Source organism: Enhydra lutris, unplaced genomic scaffold (genome assembly GCF_002288905.1).
Source record: "Enhydra lutris kenyoni isolate GAN:26980312 unplaced genomic scaffold, ASM228890v2 scaffoldscaffold8, whole genome shotgun sequence".
NCBI classification, from domain to species: domain Eukaryota; kingdom Metazoa; phylum Chordata; class Mammalia; order Carnivora; family Mustelidae; genus Enhydra; species Enhydra lutris.
Genome location: NW_019154092.1, coordinates 40,793,416 through 40,807,789, shown reverse-complemented (window position 1 = coordinate 40,807,789; position 14,374 = coordinate 40,793,416).

Genomic DNA, 14,374 nt, shown 5'->3' with positions numbered 1-14,374 from the left:
GGAACAGGGTCGTACATACTCTTGTCTCTACCTCTGTCGGATCCCATCCCAGCCCTAACACTCCATGGCTGCTCGGGGTTGCACTGGGACACATTTCTCTCCCTCCTGGCAGCCCCTCCTACCCCATGGGTTAGGGGGATCCCTGATACTCGAGTGCCCATCCTGCCACACCCACTATAGTCTGTCTACCCCTGTCCTGACCTGTCACCCCCAGCACCTCCTATCCCAGGTAGATCACAATAATACCCATTTTCCAGTTGTATCTGCATGTGCTGAGGGCTAAGAGACAGGAAAGGAAGGGAGCATGGAGGCCAGGCACCTAATTCGGGAAGGCTTCCTGGAGGAGGTGACGCCTGTGCAAAGTCTCAAAGGTTGAGCAAGAATCAGCCCAATAGAGGTGAAAGGGGGTGAGGGGGTCAGGAGGGAGATTCAGCCCACAGGACAGATTGAGCAAGGCTGAGGTGGTAGGAGGCAGGCATGCTGGTAATGCCTTCCAGTTGTTGGAGGCAGGTTGTCTGCAGGAGACAGAGGAGCAAGGTGGACAAGGGCCATGCGATGGCACCGGTGGCTGCAGCAGGAATGGAGTGAAGAGCACAGATAAGAAAGACGGTGGCCCTGGGACAGCGCACTGATGTTGGGAGCAAGGGGGCAAAAGAGAGGGAGACCCATGATCTCAGCCAAGGTTTAGGACCTGGGTAGCTAACTTGGAAGCAGAGACATGGCGGAAGGAGCCCAGGGTGACCTCTTGAGTCTCCTGCTCTGTCTGCTCCCTACTCTTCCTTTCTTCCAGGGAGCCGCAGCTTATTTGTTTGTTCCTCCCCTCCTCTGCTGCCCCCGCTGGCACGAACTCCCCAGAAAAGCTAAAAATTCATCTCATCTGACCCAAATCAGAGGGTGGATGAGCTGGGGCTTTATTACACGCTGGTTAAAATGGGTCTCGCGGGAGAGGATGGGCTCCGTTATAATTGTATCTTTGGTCACCTCCACCCACCCAGCCGAAAAAAAACGGGGGGGGGGGGGGTCTGCGTCTGCGTAGACGCCATTTTACAAAAGGGCCCTCCTCCTCCCTTCAACCTTTTTTGATGAGTCTTGGAAAATCAGCCTGCTGGCCTGGGAAGGAGATGGGCGGTGAGAGGGAGTTGGGGAGGGGGAGAGTGGGGGTCCCGTCTTCCCACTGACAGCCTGTAGGGGAAAGAGCTTGGGTGGTTTCAGAGCTGTGTCTCTGGGGACAAGGCAGGCAGCTCTGGCGTGGGGGTGGGGGCTGCTTTAAAAGCAGCAGTTGCCTTTACAGTAGTTTTCTTTATGATTCTTAAACTCCTAAACTGTTCTTGGGGCTTAAGCACCTCATCTATTCAGACTCGAGTGTCAGAAATGCTGAAAGGAGGCTGTCACTCTGGCTTTGAAAGAAATATTTTTGGAGCGGGTGTGGAGCAAGCAATAAATCACAAGTAGCACTCAGGGTAGTGAGTATGAGACAACAGCCCTTTCCAGGCTCTCCTCTTGCCCCCGCCCTCCAGTAGACCCCTGGATGTGGGTTGTGTGTCTGACTCACTGGGGAACATTCGGATGGCTCCCCGCTGAATGCTGTGGTGTGAGGGTGAGCTGCGGGTCTTAGACTGTGGGTTTGCAGGTATTCTGTGAGTTGTGTACCTACTTAGGTGGGTCCTGGTCGAGCAGGAAGCATCCTGCACCCATGTGCTGTGACCTCTCACTTACTTGCCTTCCCTTCACAAATAGGAAGCCAGAAAAATCACTGTGGTTCTCTCCCTTTGTCTCCAGCCCCCAACTAGGCGTGATGGGAGATCTAGGGGAATTATGACCCACACTTGTTTACTATTTTGTTGGGAAGCCAAGATTATACAACATGAAAAGCTAGGCAAAAGAGTAAATGGGTGAGGGCCAAGGGGTAAGGTCCCAACTCCCGAAGGGTTTGAAAGAAATGTGCATTCGTTAGTTGTTGCTGCCTACCAAAAGTGTCCCCCAAACTTTAGCAGCTTAAAATAATAGCATTTATTATCCTCATGATTTTTTTTTAGTCAGGGATTCAGGAGCTGCTTAGCTGGGGAGTTCCTGCCCAGGGTTTCTCATGAGGTGGCAGTCAAAATTTTGACTGACTGGGACAACAGTCGTCTTAGGTCTTGTTTGGGACTGAAAGACCTGCTTCTAAGTTGGTTCACTCACACAGCTGGCAAGCTGGTGCTGGTGCTGGTTGCTGGTGGGACGCCTCATTTCCTCCCTTTGGAGCTGTCCATAGGCTGCTTAGGTATCTCCCAACATGGCGGCTGGTTCCCCCCACAGCAAGAGTTCCAAGAGAAAGCCAGGCAAAAGTGGCAATGTCTCTTATAACCTAGCTTTGGAAGTCACAGACCATCACATCCTTGTGTTCTGTGGTCACACCAACCAACCCTAATACAATGTGAGAGGGATGTCACAAGATGTGAATACCAGGAAGTGAGGATCCTTGGGGGGCCATCTTGGAGGCTGACTGACACACAGTGGAAAGTTACCTTGGGTTCGACAGGGACAAGTGAGATTCAGGGAGGGTCTTGAAAAGACTGGGATCACAGGACAGGTGTGAGCAGGCTCAGGAACAGGTGCAGAAGCTGAAATGAGCCTGGTGTGTTTGGAGGGCAATGCCAAGAGATAGTTGAGGTTAGACAACTCTGGGAAATAAGGTTAAGACCAGACTATAAAGGACCATGGTGGGCAGACTGGGGTGGTGGGATGCCCCAAAGGGAGCCATAGAAAGTTCTGTGCTGAACAGGGCCCAGGGGCTCAGATTCTTACTATCTGGGCACCTTGAGTGGGTCACTTCAAGCCTCTAGAGCTCAGTGGCCGCATCTGTAAAATGGGCATCATGAATGAGTTAATATGTGTGAAATAGGTGGGGGACTAGGAAGCAGTAGGTTTTGATTATTGTGATAAACCCCATTTGCAGGAGACCGTCCTAGGAGTCCTGCCATTCACAAGATGCTAAAAACATATCAGGGTTCCTCCTCTTCCCCGTGTCAGAATAGCAAACAACCTCCTGAGGCTGAAACCATGTGCTCTTCCACTATAGAAGAATCTCCTTCTCACCCATGGCCTACCATTTCTAGTCACGGTTATATTGCTATGTGGCATGTAGGTGCTGGACAGAGCCTGGGCCACCCCTAATATCTCACAGTTGTATCCTATAAGACCTGATGACGGCTAAAGCTTGTTCTCATCCACTTCTCATTTGATCTGCACAACCACCTCTGAGATAGACAGCCCAGTGCGATTAACCCCATTTTACAGACAGAAAAACTGAGACAGAGTAGTCGAAATGCCCCTCAACAAATTGACAGTGATCAGACATTACAAAAAACCCCACAGAAGATTTGGGAGTTTGTGAAAGAGGGGAGAGAATCCAAATCACTCAATATTTTTAATAGTAATGCCTTTAAAATTCTAATATCATCTATATCAACTGTGGATATAGGAAAATAAATCTGCCTTCCACCCCTCACTGGCAGTTCTCCAATCCTATCTTGAATAGCACCTGTAACCAGTTTTTAGTGTCTTTCCAAAGATAGCCCATGCACCTGCCAACGAATGTGTATGCAGTCATTTTTTTCTTTCCAAACATGGCAACAAACCATGCACGAGGCAGCACGCTTTGCAGTAAACCTGAGAGATAGTTCTCTGTATAACAATACACAGGTGCCCCTCCTTTTTAAGGGCTGCCTAGAACTCCACCACGTGTCAAGCTAGCCCCCCATTGATGAACATATGCTTTGCTTCTCGTCTTTGCTCATAGAATCAATGCTGCGAGGGGTGATCTTTGTCCATAAGTGGGGCACATGTGATAATAAAACTATAAGATAAAAATCTAGAAGGGGAATTTCTAGGTCATCAGAATTTATTTTTTGCCCATCTGACAGATGAAAATTAAAATCTATTTCTATTTCATTTTTATGTATGTAATGCTGAATGATCTTGAGCATTTTTCGCATATTTAAAAGCTGTCTGTATTTCCTTTCCTGTGATCTTCCCGTTCGTGCCTTTTGCCAATCTTTCTAACAAGCTGTAGATCTTTTCCTGATTTAATATAAGCTCTCTTTATAAAGGAAATTAGCCCTTCATCATATGTTCTGCAAATATTTTTCCCGGTTTATTTGTGCTTTGATTTTGTTACGGGGTTTTTGTTGTGCACAAATTTTTAAGCCATTATTTAGTCAGATTTATCAATCTTTTATGGCTTCTAGATTTTCTGTCTGACTTAGAAAAGTAGTTCCTGGGGCGTCTGGGTGGCTCAGTGGGTTAAGCCTCTGCCTTCGGCTCAGGTCATGATCCTAGGGTCCTGGGATCGAGCCCCGCATCCGGCTCTCTGCTAAGCGGGGAGCCTGCTTCCCCCTCTCTCTCTGCCTGCCTCTCTGCCTACTTGTGATCTCTGTTTGTCAAATAAATAAAATCTTAAAAAAAAAAAAAAGAAAGAAAAGCAGTTCCCTTTGAGATTATAAATTCATTCTCGAATATTTCCTTTTTGCGATTTTTTTAAACTTGCAAATCTTTGCTGTACCTGTCATTTATTTTGGCATAAGAAGTGAGGAAGGGATCCAAGTTTTGTTTTGTTTGGTTTCCTATATGATTTGGCCGGTTGTCCCAGTCCCGTTTATTGGAAAGTTCATCTTAAAATAGAAATTGAGTTCCCTCCTTTATTGTATGCTAAATTTATACAGATATGAATTTATATGAGGCCATTTATGGACTATCTATGACTTTCTATTGATCTGTCTCACTGTTCAGGATCCAGTGCCAAATATTTTATGTTTATGGCTTTATAATGGGTTTTCCTATCTGGTAAGGCTAGTCTCCCAACTCCCGTCACTCATCTGCTTCAAAACTCTCTCAGCCATTCTTAAATGCTTATTTTTCTGCATGAACTTTAGAATCCACTTATCTAATTTCAATATAAATTCTGGTTGATATATTTATTGGGATCATATGGGATTTATTGAACAATTTAGGAGGCCCTGGTGTGTTCCCAGCATTATGGCTCCATACCCAAGAGCAGGGTGTATCTTTCCACTTAAATATCTCCAAAAAATGCTCCAGTCACTTCTCTTGTATGGATCTTGCACATTTCTTATGAGCTTATTCCTAGGTGTTACATCTACTTTTGTTGCCAAGTAAATGGGCTCCTCTAACGTATTTTTGAACTTGTCCATTGTTTATCTAGGAAAGTATCCAATCCTATCCTCTGCAAATAATGGGTCTTTGCCAAACTCTCTTCTAACTTTTTAACTTTCTAACGCTTATTCCGTATGTTTGATCTTGAGACTTCAAAGGGGGACCAGACTTCCTTAGGTGTGAGGAAATCACGGAGCCCATTCCAGCTCCTCGGTAGGCCAACCAGGATTCTTTGGGCTGGGGGCTACAGGAGGGTGTGGGTGAGGATTCTTGTGCCTTGAGAATATTTTCAGTGTAATTTGGGATAATCTTGACCAAAACTCTCAGGGCAGATGGAAGATGAGTGATGAGTGGTGGTGGGTAGGGGAGAGCAGGGCAGGGCAGAAGAAGGGTTGGGGGTCGGGTAGTTACTCTGGAAGCTGTTGGCAGGTGAGGCCTCTCCCCATGGGCTGGGAGAGCCCAGGCCTTGGTGCTGGGCTCCTGTGGTTGAGCGCGGGCATGGTAGAGGGAAGACAGACACCTGTTTTCGAGGTTTGCATTGGGCAACCAAACTACAGGGAAGGCCAGACTCCCAGGGCTGTGCTCACTCACAAAGGAAAGCCTGTTGCACATCATTACGAAGCCTCCCCATCCCCAGCCCAGCACTGGGGTCCTGGACCCCCACCTCTCCCTTCCTGGCCTCCCATTCCTGATCGTAGCTCCCAGACCACACTAGATTCTTTCTTGGGTCCTATTTCTGTCTAGTATTTTGCTGTGGGTTAGTGTCACCTGCTGAGTGAGACCAGAAGCCCCTCAAAAGCAGGTTTGGGGTCTTGTTTAAAAGCCCACACAGTGTGAAGCCCAGGTCAAGCACACATTTGAGTAACTGATGACCCGATGAATTGACTGACTGATGTTCTGCTAGGAAACCACTCAAGACAAATGAGTTTCCACTCATGTCCCAATTGTCCTTTCTTCGGAAAGGGCTCCTGGAACCGAACAGCCTTCAGCTTCTGCAGCAGGCAAGGAAGGACATTACAGCAAAGGAGAGACTGGGCTGGAGTATAAATAGGAAAAGGAAATGCTTGGACTTTCCCAGTGCAATGAAAGTTCTATATAATACTATTACACGTGCAATTAAGCCTGAAAATTGCAAGCTTCTAGTTTGTTCTTCCCAGCCAAACACCAGGCGGTTCTCGTGGTGGATGGCGTCTGTTTAGAAGAAAAAAGCAAGATCGGAGGCAAATCTGAGGTTTCACTTCCTTTGGAAAACACAGGCCGAGCTGATATCCTTGAGGCTATCCAGCTGGGCGGCTGACTTGGTCCCTGTCTGCAGGTTGAGGCGGACAATGGCAGGGAGGCAAAAGTGTTTTTCCAGGGCTGAAGCATAACTAGGACGTCCTACACCTGGGCCGAGGCCCTGGAGTGTGATTCTGCCCTCCTGCCTCCCACATCCCCGACCTTGGCCATAGCCCTTCCCCACCAGATCCCACCTGAGGTCTGGGAGGTCTGGCACCCTGAGAAGGGCAGCGGCGTGGCTGTGAGTAATGGGAGCTAGCTCCTTCCTGGGTCCGAAAATACAGTCTCCTAGCTGGTTTCCAGCTGCCCTTCCCTAGCCCTCTTGCCGACACCCGCCTCAAATGCAATGCCAGGCAGATTCCTCTCCCGCCCAGAACCTTCCTGGACTTCCTTCCCGTGGCCGCTTACACAGTCCCGATGCTCCCAAGGCCTCACCTCCGTGCTCCCCGCCCCCCCCAATTAGCCCCAGGATTCCCCAAAGAGTGAACAGCAGCCATGACACCCAGCACCCCACTACCCATTGTTCCCGCAGTGTTAAACTCCAGCTTCTGTGCCTTGCTTTCCACACACTGTTCTCTCTGCCAGAATGTTCTTCTTTCCCTGCCCCAACCCCGGCTGCTTGGGTGCCTCTGAGGTCAACCCCCACATCATTTTGTGGGTGGAGCAGCCTCCCTGACCCCCGCAGGGCCCCTGCCTCCTGCCTCCTGCCCCCACCCCGGGGACCTGTCCACACCCCTGGGCTGGCACTCCCCACTCCTAATGTTAATTCTGTACTGCGAGTTCTTGGGGCCAAGAGTTCCAGCCTCCCCTCCCCGCTTCTCCAGCCCTCCTTAGAAAGGCCAAACTCCACCAGCTGAGAGATGGCCTTGTAGCCTGTTCAGGAAATGTGGGGCCCAGCTGCCTGGGTTCAAGTCACAGTTCTATCTCAGTGTCCCCGTTTGAAAAATGGGGTGATGATGATGGCACTGGCCACCTCGTGGGATTTTTGAGAGGATTAAGTGAGAGAATTGCATAAAATATTTAGGACATCGGCTGGCATCGATGTGTATCTCAGTTACCAGTTTGATTCCCTTGCTCTCAGTTGGAGGCAGCTCAGAATTAACCCTCTGTCTCCCACAGGTTGTCTCTCTGTCCATCTGTGTCTCTGTCTGCGCCCCCACAGCCTCCCACAGGGCCTGAGGGGTTGTTTGGATGAATTAGTGCCCATTCTGGAGAAGCGGCTTCCAGGCTCTGCCCTGCCACCATCCAACCATCCCCATCCAGGTGTCAGGTAGAAAGTGCTGGCTGTGTGCCCTCCCCTCCCTTGGGGGCAGGGGGAGGGCACACAGCCAGCACTTTCTACCAACCTGTTGGGTCTCCATCACTCTGCCCAGTGTGGCCAAATGCTCATCCCTTCCTGAATTTATAGAACATCCATCCTTTGAAAGCCCAAAGTGTGTTCACGCTTCTTTCCCCGTGTGCCCTGGCCATGTCCCTGTGACACCTGGCAGGGGAGGGCTGGACAGAACCAGGAAACTCACAGTTGGGTGCAGCAGCCCCAAGATTGCCCGAAGTGAGCTGTTCATGACCTTGGAATCCAAGGATCAACCCCGGAACCCAAATATTTAAGTGGATTAGCTGGAGCAGAGCATAGAGCTGTCCAGTCTGAGGGCAGCAGCCTCCTGGTCTTCCAGTAAAGAAGAAACTGAAGCTCAGAGAGGGAACGTGGCTGCGCCAAGGTCACCCGGAATCCAGCTGCAGGGCAGAGATTAATTGTAAACACAAGCTTTGATTGCCCTTCTTCCCCGAAAGGGGTTACCCCTCTCTGTAGACTGCATACCAGGGCATTTCTCAGCCCTTACCCCTCATTCTCTTTCCCAAAACCAACTTGACCTTTCTCCATCCCAACTATGGCCCTCTCACCTGGCCTGTGCTTTCCCCTCTTCCCCTTGTAAAGTCCCCTGGGGTGGCGGTGGCAGTGGCTTTGCACAGGGTCACGGGGTTGCGCAGGCAGAGGGCTGGCCAGCTCTGCAAGCCACTTTGGTACCTTCTAGAAAAGACACTAAAATATCCCCAGGAAGAATGCAAATTGGGCACCACTTAACCCAAGAGTCCATGCACACCCCCTTAAATAACTAACAAACTTGAAGCCACTCCCCGCCCCCCTGCAGGAAACAGCATCTCTAGACAGAGATGAGAAGAGAAGAGAAGAGCATTCCCAGGGGACTGGCTCAGCCCCTCCCCCCACCCCCGTTGAGCCCAGCAGCCAGTGCACCTGAAAAGCGCACCCCCTCTCCGGAGGCAGCTGGGACTCAGACTCGCTAACACGGGGCCTGAAGCTGTTTATGGGAGACGAGTGATTTATTTTATTATCTAAATTTTCAGTGACTTAATAAGGTTTAATAAGCCTCCCAAGGAGTTTTCTGGCTCAGGAAATCACCTGTAATAAACACAAGTAGTAAATCCTTTATTTTGAACATAAAGAGGTGTGCGATTTTTCTTAAAACAAGTCCTCCCTGCCCCCCTTCACCTCATCCTCATAAACAAAGGATCAGTAAATAATGAAAGGACGGCAGCTGGGAGGAGCAGCACTTTATTGTCCTGCCCAGACTCCCTCCGGCCAGCCGGCCAGTGCTCCAGTCGTCAGCAGGGGGACCCTCCTGCTGGGTGCTCTGCTGGGGCCCCCAGCCTCTCTCCAGCTCACTGAAGAAGGCCCTCATTGTGTTCCTGAGGCCGTGCAGCCCCTTAGAGAACCCACTCTTTCTATCTTTCCTGCAAGGTCACTGCACAGCAGTAGAAAAATCAATGGCCCTGTTGGGGGGAAGGCGGGCATGTGTGAGTTCTTCGACAGTCTTAACCACATTGCTTTATGACCTTGACCTCACTTTACTTCTGTTTCCTTTTCTGCAAAATGGGTATAATCTCAAGGAGGTGAAAGTACTTTTGCAAAGTGAAAGGCTTCAAACCACCCCTTGGGTGAGGGGTTGGGGATAGTGCCCCCCATACACCCACTCTGGAGTCACTCAGTTGCTTATGGGCCACTGCTGCCAACAGGGAGGGGCTCCTCACGGGGTAAGTGAGCAGCTCTGACATTCCTATACCCCCATGTTCCGTCTCTCACCAATGTCCGGGTATGGAGCCGCCCCTCATTCTTCCTTGGCCATCTCTCAGGCCACCCTCCTAGGTACCCCTCAAGTCTGCCCCCTCGAGCAGGTTTCACCCCAGTGAGAATTTAAGTAGGAAGAACCCCACCTGGTTTTTGCTCCTACTCCAACCTGTGGGAGGTCCTAGACCTTGTTCTCATCAAATCAAACCGGTGCAGGGTATGGGGGGAGGTGCAGGTGGTGACGATGGTGAGGGCGGGCTTGGGCAAGGGAAGCAGCACAATACAGTGGATGGTCTGGGCTACAAGGCAGGAGGTCTGGGGTCTCTGTCCCTTACCTAGTTCTGTGACCTTGGGCTGGTGTGATTACCAGCCTGAGCTTAAATTTGTCATCAGCGAAGTGAGCCAAGTAATTCCTCCTGTTCCGGGGATCCTAGGGAAATGCATGGAGAAAAGCCGATGAGGATAAGCCTCGCAGAGTATTGAACTGGACAGGCACGAAGCACTGTGGACACAGGGGTTTCAGCAGAGAACAGTGGAGCAGGAACCCAAGCGACTGATCACAGGAGAAAAACACTCAGACCCCCAGCCACAGGGACAGGAAAACTCTGGCCATGGCTGGGATGAGAATCCAGGAGGGCCTATCAGGCCTGGCCCTTGGCCCAGCCCTCACATGTCTTGTCCTGTGGATGGGACGACGAGGCATTGGGGGAAAGAGAAGGGGAGACACAACTGTGTGAGGCGGGGTGGAGGGAGCTGAATTCCAGCGTTCAGGGAACTCCTGCTGTGGCCAGCACCTTCAGCAGGAGAAGGAAGCTCAGAACTCATTTCTCAGAAACCAGCCAGCTCCAAGCCCAGGCCCGAGGTGCAGTGCCCCGGGGACTGTGGGCCCTGGGTGTGTCCTGGCAGGGTAATAGAGCAGGCGGGGCCGGCTTCTCCCAGCTGTGGGCACCCTGCCTGGGGTGCTCCGGGAGGCAGGCTGGAAGTTGAAGGGGCCGGGCCCAGCCTCCCAGCCCACAAATCTGGCCCCGGCTTCTGGGGCAGCTGAGGCCCCGGGGCATTCTGGGGCCAAGAGGTGTGGCTGCCCTGCTTTAGGGACCTGCCAAGGGCTGGGTGGAGCATGCCCAGGCAGAGGTCTATGAGCCTGGCCAGCTGCTTGGGGCAGGCCTCCCTGCCCCTCTTTTGCTCCGGCCCACCAGCCCCTTGCAGGTTTCAGGACCCACATAGACCACTGCCCATAGGAGGCAGAGGGTGGCCGCCCAGCCTCATGGCCAGGTCTAGAAAAGAATGCCACGTCCCTTCTCAGCCCCTGTGTGCCCCCTCACCCTCACTGTGGCCACCTTCTGCCAGGTGGCTTTGAAGCTCCATGCCCAGGCTGGGGAGGAGCTGGGGCTCGAGACCAGTGGGGCCACTCCCAGGGCAGCAGGAGTCTGCCGGCTGGGGCCAGCCTGCCCTGGGGGTTTGGCAGATAGAAGCATAACCCTGAGCCCCAGATTTGCTGAAACGAGCAGGACTCGGGGAGGTACTGGGCTTGTGGATCCAAGCAATAGAACTGTCCCAAAAATCACACCACCAAGGCAGCCATGGAAGACAAGAAAAAGATGGGACCGGAGTAGGCATCAAGGCCCAGCCCGCTGTTTTCTAGCTGTGTGATCTGGGGCAGGCCACTTAGCCTCTCTGATCCCATCAAATGGGAATCATATAAGGATGAGATGCAAGGATGAATGCAAGTGACTTATGAATGACAGGGCTCTGTTAAATGCTGCGTGTTCCCAAGGCAGAGGGTTGGAGCTACCGTGCTGCCCTTTATGACTTCAAGTTTATGCCCACGGCTCTCATTCATTGGGCTGTTTCATGGCAATCTGAACATGACCCAGACATAGAAGCAAAGCCTGCCTTAGAGCAGGTGAGTACTTCCTGTTTCCCCGAGAAGCAAACCGAGGGCAGCCGGAGTACGTCATTTGCCTACCATGCCTGTCTCGTTTCCGGTAAAACCAGTCTGAGAACATGGGTCCCTGACTAGCACCTGCACCTCGGGGGTGGGGGTGGGGCACTGTAATCTATCAGAGCAGCAGAGGCGGGGGCGTTGGGACACCTTGGTGCTAAGTTTGACTTGGGAACTAACCCATTGTGTCACCTGGGGCACAGGCTCCTGTCTGTGCCTCATTTTCCTCGTCTGTAAAATGGGCATAAAATGTATTCCAGCCTTGCCTGTTTCCTGGGTTAGAAGTACATGAGACAGGAGCCCTGGAAGGGCCTTGGAAGATTATCATGTCCTACATGAGCCGGGGTGGCCCTGGGAGCACGTAAAGACTGTTCTCGGTGTATCTCTGGGAGAGGTGCTTAAATAGTGTGGACTTCTAGAAAACTTCCAGAAAACCAATAAGGTCCTACTTCCCTCTGCCAAGACATTAGTTAGGGGTCCATGTTCTTCCTGGACTTCATCACTGTGGACACTGGTTGAGAGCTTACTGTGTACCAGGGGGCACTTCATGTGCCTTTCCTCATCCAAGCCACGGGACGACTCTGAGAGGTGGACGTGACCATCATGCCCTTCATACAAAGGATGAAACTGAGCAGGAGGACGGTGATACCGAGTCCCAGGGGCCATCAGTGGGGGAGCCGGGAGGTGGACCCAGGCAGTCCGAGAAAAGGGCCTCCCCCTCCACCACTCCGAGCAGGGTCTTCTGTTCTCAGAAGGCCATCTGTCCACTTCAGACCCCTGCTGGCTGAAAACCAGTTCCTGCATGAGGGGATTCTGGAAACCTAAAGTCTTCCAGATCCAGATGACATGGGACAGCTTCTTCCTGCCCCTCTGTCCGGTGAAATCCTCTCTGTCCTGCACAGTGCAGACAAGGCCCCTCCTCCTGAAATCCGGGCCTGATCGTCCAGGCCACCGGGGTCCAGTACCTTTCTGTCTCTACTTCTCATTTGTGCTTGGGACTGAGCCACCCTGATGTGCATGGGTCTCAGCCCTGAACACCCGCCCCTCCCTGGCCCACATCCCTCAGCCCTGACTCTGATAAATCTCTACAGTAAGAGACAACCTTTGGGGAGGAGGGTTTGAATCCCAAGCTGGACTTTGTAGGAGACAATGTGGTGGAAAGGGATGAATATGAGTGTTGGCCCCAGGTGCCGCTGGGTTCAAATCCTGCTCCGACCCTTGCCGGCTTGAGGCTCTGGAGGCTCACTCTCTCCATACCAGGCTCTGGATCTCTAAATTGGAGGTGACGATAAAATATAGGCACCTCTCAGAGCTGTGTCCGCTGAGGAAGGATTTGAGGCGCAGTGACCGGCATGTTACGAGCCATCCATACATGGTAGATCGTAGCAATGATTCTTTTAAATGCTCTAGCCAGCTTGCTTGACGGGTTATTAGAACCGGACACAAAAGAACACAAAAATTCAAGTCACATTCAAGAAATTTGTACTGAAGGACTTCTAAAGCCAGATTTCTTTTTCCTTCCTTCCTTCCTTCCTTCCTTTGAGAGTGTGAGCCGGCGGGGGGGGGGGCGGTGAGGGGGAGGGGCAGAAGGAGGGAGAGAATCTTCAGCAGGCTCCACACTCAGCCTGGAGCCTGACACGGGTTCAATCTCAGGACCCTGAGATCATGACCTGAGCTGAAACCAAGAGCTGGGTGCTTAACTGACTGACCCACCCAGGCGCCTCTAAAGCCAGGTTTCTCTAAGGCATTGCTGTGGGTCAAAGGCCCTGGTGGCCTCTTCAAATTGCCCTGCCCCCACCACTTTTCTGTTTCTCTTATAGGAATACCTCCTCCCCTCCTTAGCTAGTACACTGGGGGCATGCCCCATCCTCCTGGTTGGGGAAGAGGGGGACATGGGCACCCTACCTGGGACAAGCAGTGTTCCCATTCTATAGCTGAATAAACAGAGGCTCGGAGAAGAGAAGTACTTCTTTGGTCAGACAGGGCTGCTCAGACATCCCTGGGCTCTAGAACCTTCCCTGGAGGGCAGAGGCCCAGGGGAGGTCCCCTGGAATGATGAACATCCGGGAGAAGTTTTCAGCTGTCCTGCATCCTTCTTCTTCCACCTCCTTTCTCCATCTACAAGCTCCTCTTTCCCTCTCACCTCTCTCCTGCTTCCCCTTATATTTCTGATCTATGTTTTCTTCCTATCCCCTCCTAACCGAGGTTTATATTTTGCAATATGCCTCTCCTGGCTGCTGAGAGTTTGTGTGTGTGTGTGTGTGTGTGTGTGTGTGTGTGTGTGTGTGTGCGCGCGTGCGTGCGCACGTATGTGTATAATTCTCTTTCCTGAGTGTGTTATTCTTGGAGACAGCACTGCCTTGGCTTGGGTGATGAAGGGGATGCAGGGCCTGGGCAGGAAGGTAGGAAGGTAGGGGCATGGTGTGGCATCTCCTTGGGGACACTGCTGTCTACAGGCCCTCCAGGGCCTGGGAATCTCAGGGTCACCGGGGAAGCTCCCGGAGTGCACGGAGGGGGCAATTCTTCCCAAAGAGACAATGAAATGGCAAACGGCAACCCCACCTCCTGCCCGGAAGAACGGCTCCCAGGGTCATGGTTACATCCGCTCCTCCGGGAATGGGACAAGAGCTCTGAACCGAGGCACGATGAGAAGTCGCTGCTGGGCAGGCAGTCCAGCCTTTGTGTCCAGGGTCACCCAGGCCCCAAGGATGAGGCCCCGTCCTCATCTCCCTTTTGCACCTGTAGCTTCTGGAAATCATGACAACAGTCATCAGGTTTTCCGTGAACTTGAGATGATAAGATGAAGAACCAGAGGCCCAGAGAGGCCAAATGCCCTCCCAAAGCCACACAGCTAAGGGCTCCTGATTCCCAGTCCCAACAGACGGGGCTCCCAGAGTGACGAGAGGGACAGTTAG